Source organism: Prionailurus viverrinus, chromosome C2 (genome assembly GCF_022837055.1).
Source record: "Prionailurus viverrinus isolate Anna chromosome C2, UM_Priviv_1.0, whole genome shotgun sequence".
Taxonomy (NCBI): Eukaryota; Metazoa; Chordata; class Mammalia; order Carnivora; family Felidae; genus Prionailurus; species Prionailurus viverrinus.
In genome coordinates, this window is record NC_062569.1 from 150,579,897 (window position 1) to 150,587,451 (window position 7,555).

The following is a 7,555-nucleotide window of genomic DNA, read 5'->3' on the forward strand; positions in this document are numbered from 1 at the left end:
CATCTTGGTGCTGAACTGGGGAAATCTGTGGTCTATCAAGAGACCAATGGAGAAGCAAGACTTGAAATAAAAGAATCTATTCATGGCCAAGATATTTTCATTATACAGACAAGAACCAGAGATGTGAATACAGCTGTGATGGAGTTACTGAGCATGGCTTAGGCACTGAAGACAGCCCGTGCCAGGAACATTACTAGAGTCATCCCTTATTTCCCCTACAGCAAGCAGAGCAAGGTGAGGAAGAGGGGTTCATTCCATTGTGTGTAAATTCTTGGTGAACACTCTGGCAAAAGCAGGTTTAACTCACATGATCACCAAAGATCTTCATCAAAAGTAAATACAAGGCGTTTGCAGCTTTCCCATGTACAACCTTAGAGCCTCACCCTTTGTGTTGCAGTATAATCAGGAAGAAATTCCGAATTACAGGAATGCAGTCATTGTAGCAAAGTCTCCTGATGCTGCCCAGTCATATGCTGAGAGACTCCATCTGGGGTTAGCTGTAATCCACGCAGAAGCCCAGGGTACAGAGCAGGACATGGATGAAGGTCGTCATTCTCCCCCAGTAGTCAAAAATGCTACTGTCCACCCAGGTCTGGAGTTGCCGCTGATGATGGCCAAAGACAAGCCGCCGATAACTGTAGTCAGAGATGATGGTGGGCACACTGCATGGTGGATGACATTACGGATGATGCAGGAAGATGTGTTGCTTCTGCGGAGACACTGAAAGAGAGAGGGTTTACAAGATCTATGTCATGGCCACTGATGGCATCCTGTCTGCAGAGGACCCTGCCTGAGTGAGGAGTCCTCCATTGATGAGGTGGTGGTGACGAATACTGTCCCTCATGGCATGCAGAAGCCACAGTGTCCCAAGATAGAGACTGCGGATATCAGTCTGATTCTTTCTGAAGCAATTCGGAGAATCCACAATGGGGAGTCCATGGCCTACCTTTTCCCGAAACATTACTGCGGAAGACTAGGTGCCACAGTTGCCTGGACTGTGGAGCTCCCGAGGAAAACGTGTGGAAAGCGGTGCCATCAACTTACATACAAAGTGTTTCCTTTCAGGGGAGGACTACAAACAGCCTGGAATCAGATGGTCTCTCTTGCCAGGTTTGGTAGGTAGGAGGCATTAAGATGGTCAAGGGGAAGACAGAGTTCATGGATAAATGGCCTGAAATGTCTGCCAGTGTCATTCTGTCCCTTAAACAAAAGTTACAGACACTTTCCTGAAAAGAATCTCCAAATCTTATTAATATGGAAAAGGGGCAAAAGGCAGATAAGGTCTTAACTCCGTAATTGGCAGTCGTTTCCACCGCAGAGACATGCGTGTGTCGATGTGGATCTTGATTAGGGAAGCTGAGTGCCCTGGCACTGTTGCCAGTCTAGTTGTCCTCTCCCCGGTTAACCTCACACGAACCTTTTGTGGAAAACCCTAGTAGTCTGTGAGAAGCTGCTATGTCCACAGCCAGTGAACAACGAAGCATGTGTGACACGACCCCTAGCAAGGAGGTCCGATTAGACAGTAGCATCCTTTCTCTCTCAATACCTGTGTTGCTCTTCAATGGAAAAGAAAAGAATCTGTGGTCTCCCTAGTCTGTTCACTACACTGCAGAGCTGCCCACTCTCCCGCCTTCATGGTGACTGACTTCTGTCCAGACTGTGCAGAAAACAATGCCTACAAAATAAAAGGTGTTCCAGGTCCACGGATGGTCCCAAACCCTAGACGTGAGGCTCCATCTGTACGTTCCACCCCCTTCCTGAGCATCAAAGTCAAATCAGTGTTGGAATATTGGACTTAAAAACCTAAAGTTTTAAAATATAGAACTAACCATATACTTTTTCTTGTGTGACAGGTGACACTTTTGTCAAGTGCATTACTTAGGGCTGCACTTGACCTTTCTATCCAGCATTTAAAATTACCTAGTCATCGGGTGTCTGGGTGGCTCAGTCGCTTAAGCATCAGACTCTTGATTTCAGCTCAGATCACGTTCTCATGGTTCGTGAGATCGAGCCCTGTGTCAGGCTCTTCAATGACAGCGTGGAGCCTGCTTGGGACTCTCTCTCTCTGTTCCTCCCCTGCATGTGTGCACGTGCATGCTCTTTCACTCTCTCAAAATTGGTAAAACATTTTTTAAAAATTAAAAAATTATAAAACACATGTTCATGCTCTCTCACTCTCTCACAATTGATAAACATTTTTTTAATTAAAAAATAAAATTTAAAAAAACATACAGGAACTAATTCCTCTGCAAAGAGGTAATAGTATGTTACATATTCACCAGAAATATACAGAAATGGTGGTTTCTCTAACCTTGGCAATACTGCTCTAGAACAAACAGTGGGGTGGGTCCTAAGGACAGGGCTAAGGGCCCTTAGACCATCATCTCCCAGTTCAGCTGCCTCACCAGTGTTATGGGTAATACAGATCCCCAGTCTTCCAGAAACTCTTCTCCAGCCTAGCATGGGCACAGTTGATTCCCTCTTCAGCCATGGAGTCCAGCCTCTCAGACACAGCCCTGATACTGGTTCATACCAACTGCAGGGAGAACGTCTTCCTCCAAGTCCACAGTGTTCCCAATAAGTATAAGCAGCACCCCTTTTCCCTGAGTCCCTCTGAATACAGAGGCCTGAAACCAATTCCAGGGTGCCACAGGGATAGCCACCATGGTGGCCTCAAGAACAGCCCTCACACCCAAGCATGTTTGACGAAGGAGCCAAGAATACTCAATGGAGAAAAGACATTATCTTCAAAAAATGGGGCTGGGGGGCATCTGGGTGGCTCAAAGGAATGAGTGTCCGACCCTTGATTTTGGCTCAGCTTGTGATCTGGAAGTTTGTGGGATTGAGACCCATGTGGGACTTCAGGCTGACAGTGTGGAGAGTGCTTGGGGTTCGTTGTCTCCCTCTCTCTCTGCCCCTGTCTCTCAAAATAACAAACATTTTTTTTTTAATTGTGGTGGGAAAATTGCATAGTCCCATGGAAAAAATGAAACTAGACTTCTACCTTACACCACTCACAAAAATTAACTCATAATGGATTAAAGATATTTACATGTAACACCAGAAACCATAGGGCGCCCAGGTGGTTCAGTCGGTTAAGCATCCAACCCTTGGTTTTGGCTCAGAAATCGATATCATTAGTGAGTTCGAGCCTCGTGTTGGGCTCTGTGCTAACAGCACGGAGCCTGCTTGGAATACTCTCTCTCCCTCTCTCTCTGCCTATCTACTCCTCCCCAGCTCACACACACAGTCTCTCTCTCAAAGTAAATAAATAAACTTAATAAAAAACCCTACTCTTGGCAGTGATTTTTTTGACATGATATCTAAAGCACAAGCAACCAAACAAAAAACAAACAAGTGGGACTACATCAAATTAAAAATCTTTTGTACAGCAAAGGAAACCATCAACAAGATGAAAAGACAACCTGCAGACTGAGAAATATTTCCAAACCATATATATAGATATATATATATATATGTGTGTATATATATATATATGTATATATATAGTTAGTTAGTAAGTTAGAGGTAAATATCAAAAAATATATTAAAAAATTATACAACACAATAGCAAAAATACCCACAAAAAAACAAATAATCCATTTAAAAAATGGGCAAAGGATTTGAATAGGCATTTTTCCAAAGAAAATATACCAATGGCTAACAGGTATATTAAAAGATACTCAACATCACTCATCACCTGGGAGATGCAAATCAAAGTCGTGAGATACTACCTCAACCTGTTAGAATGATGATCATCAAAAAGACAAGAGATTAAAACAATGCTGGGCAGGATGTAGAGAAATGGGAATTCGTATGCACTGTTGCTACGAATGTAGGTTGATGCAGCCAATATAGAGAACAGTATGAGGTTCCTTTAAAAACTAAAAATAGAGATGATGGCAGAAGAGCATGGAAGTTTTGTATGTGTCTCACACCCATGAAATACAGCCAGACCAACACTAAACCATCCTGCACACCTAGAAAACTGATTGGAGGATTACCACAACAATCTGCACAACCTGAACCACAGAATTCAGCAGGTATGCGGCGCGGAGAGGTGAACTTGGGGAATGAGAAGTCCCGGTGGGCAGGGAGCTGCTTTTGTGGGCAAAGAGAGGACAGAGACAGGGGGAGGGGGAGGGGGGATACAGGAAAAGCACCCCTCCCCAAAAGCAGCTGGACAGAAAGTGGAAAAGTGGAAACAGCCGCAGGGACTAAACTAACAAAGGAGAAAGCAGAGGGTTTAAATTCCATTGAGACCGTAAACAAGGGGAGCACAGAGTCTGCAACTCCGCAGCTCCATACCTGGAGGTGCTCTGGTGGGAACAGCGAATCCCTAGGAACAGAGTGGGGTCTGGCAGGTTCACAGGCCACGCGGGGAGAAGCGGTTCCACTGCTGGAAGGACATTTGGTAGAGGCTGCGAGGCAACCTGGGCCCAGCAGACCCCAGAGAATGGCCACATTTGCTGGTGCTGGAACACGGTCGTTAAGGGTGAAGCCTGGTGCCAGATGTGTGTTGTGATTTCCCATAATCCCTGAAACGCTGCTGCTACACTATCTTGCACACTTTTCCTGAGGCAGGCTGGCACCTGGCCACAGTCTCGGGGCACCGGCAGCAACAGGGTCCAGCAAGCGAGCGTTCCTGAGTGCAGCTGGCATTCAGCCATTGTTCAGTGAGACCCTCCCACAGAGGGGCAGAACGGGTCAAAGCCGCAGTCCTTCAGAAGTAAGGGGAAAACAGCCACATCTGAGACAAAATTCGGGACACAGGTACTGCCTGGGACTTGGTCATGGACACTGAAAAACTGGGGAGTGGACAAAAGTTGAAGACAGAGGACGGGTGCGTGATTGCTGATCCGGGAGAACAGAGTTCCGATACTAGAGACTGGGTAGCTGGGTGACGCCATTTTCCCTGCTCCCACGCCTGCGCAAATGCACCTACGGCATCACAACAATCCACCTCAGTAGGCTAGCAGCGCCATCTAGTGGAGAACAGAGCCATTACACTAAGCCCTGCCCAACTGGGCCCACCTCACTCTTCAGGAACACAAGTCTCACGACCTGCTCAGTTTCTGGACTATAAAGTACTTCATAGTCTGAATTCTAGGGGAAAACAAAGCAATTTCAGTCGTATTTCAATCTGTTAGCAGGTCCACCTATTCAATTTTCTTTTTTTTTTCTCTTTTTCACTTCTTTTTCTTGAATACAGAAAGAGAAAAAATTCATTTTTATTTTCAATTTTTATTAAAAATATTTAATTTTTTACTATATTTTTTACTTGTATGTAAATTATTTCAAACTCTCTTTTACTTCCATCACTTTATTTTATTCTCCTTCAGTGTACTCACTTTTTCAAATTTTCAAATGATTTCCTTTTTTTGTTCTCCCCCCCCCCCTTTTTTCTCTAATCTATCAAACTACTTTCAACACCCAGACCAAACACACCTAGTCATTTACTCGATTTTGTGTGTGTGTTTTCAATTTTTTGATTTTACTATTTTTTAATTTTAATTTTTATACCTCATTAATTCCTTTTCTCCCTTCAAAATGACGAAATGAAGGAATATACCCCAAAAGAAAGAGCATGAAGAAACGACAGCCAGGGATTTAACCAACACAGATACAAGCAAGATGTCTGAACCAGAATTTAGAATCATGATAATAGGAATATTAGCTGGAGTTGAGAATAGACTAGAATCCCTTTCTGCGGAGATAAAAGAAGTAAAAACTAGTCAGGATGAAATTTTAAAAATGCTATAACGGAGCTGCAATCACGAATGGATGCCACAGTGGCAAGGATGGATGAGGCAGAACAGAGAATCAGCAATATAGAGAACAAACTTATGGAGAATAATGAAGCAGAAATAAAGAGGGAGATTTAAGGCAAAAGAGCACGATTTAATAATTAGAGAAATCAGTGACTCATTAAAAAGGAACAACAGCAGAATCATAGGGGTCCCAGAAGAGGAAGAGAAAGAAATAGGGGTAGAAGGGTTATGTGAGCAAATCATAGTGGAAAACTTTCCTAACCTAGGGAAAGACACAGACATCAAAATCCAGGAAGCACAGAGGACCCCCATTAGTTTCAACAAAAACCAACCATCAACAAGGTATATCATAGTCAAATTCACAAAATACTCAGACAAGGAGAGAATATGAAAGCAGCAAGGGAAAAAAAGTCCCTAACCTACAAGGGAAGACAGATCAGGTTTGCAGCAAACCTATCCACAGAAACTTGACAGGCAAGAAAGGAGTGGCAGGATGTATTCAATGTGCTGAATCAGAAAAATATGCAGCCAAGAAGTCTTTATCCAGCAAGGCTATCATTCAAAATAGAAGGAGAGATAAAAAGTTTCCCAAACAAAAATTAAAGAGGTTTGTGACCACTAAACCAGCCCTGCCAGAAATTATAAGGGGGACTCTCTGAGGGGAGAAAAGATGAATATATATATATATATATATATATATATATATATATATATATATACATATACACCAAAAGCAACAAAGATTAGAAAGGACCAGAGAACACCACCAGAAACTCCAACTCTACAAGCATTGTAATGGTAGTACTCACTCTAAACGTCAGTGGACTCAATGTTCCAATCAAAAGACACAGGCTAACAGAATGGATAAGAAAACAAGATCCATCTATATGCTGTTTACAAGAGACCCACTTGAGACCTAAAGACACCTTCAGATTGAAAATAAGGGGATGGAGAACCATCTATCATGCTATCATGGTCAACAAAAGAAAGCCAGAGTAGCCATACTTATATCAGACAATCTAGACTTTAAAATAAAGACTGTATCAAGAGAGGCAGAAAGGCATTATATCATAATCATGGGGTCTATCCACCAAGAAGACTTAACAATTGTAAACATTTATGCGCCAAATGTGAAAGCACCCAAATATATAAACCAATTAATCACAAACATAAAGAAACTCATTGATAGTAATACCATAATAGTAAGAGACTTCCACACCCCACTCACAGCAATGGACAGATCATCTAATCAAAAAATCAACAGGGAAACAATGGCTTTGAATGACACACTGGACCAGATGGACTTAACAGATATATTCAGAACATTTCATCCTAAAGCAGCAGAATATACATTCTTCTCCGGTGCACATGGAATGTTCTCCAGAATAGACCACATACTGGGACACAAATCAGCCCTCAGCAAGTGCAGAATGATCGAGATCATACCATGCATATTTTCAGACCATAACACTATGAAACTCAAAATCAACCACAAGAAAAAATTTGGAAAGCTAACAAATACTTGGACTGAAGAACATCCCATGAAAGAATGAATGGGCTAAGGAAGAAGTTAAAGGGGAAATTAAAAGTATATGGAAGCCAATGAAAATGATAACACCACAACCCAAAACGTCTGGGGGCAGCAAAGGCAGTCATAAGAGGTAAGTATATAGCAATCCAGGCCTTCCTAAAGAAGAAAGATCTCAGATACACAACATCACCTTATGCCTTAAAGAGCTGGAAAAAGAACAGCAAATAAAACCGAAAACCAGCAGAAGACAGGA

The 7,555-nt window shown here is 42.7% G+C and overlaps 1 pseudogene; it reads left to right on the forward strand.

Annotated features, from left to right (window-relative positions):
- Window positions 1-9: 9 nt before the first annotated feature.
- Window positions 10-977, forward strand: LOC125175546 (phosphoribosyl pyrophosphate synthase-associated protein 1-like; annotated as a pseudogene).
- Window positions 978-7,555: the final 6,578 nt, after the last annotated feature.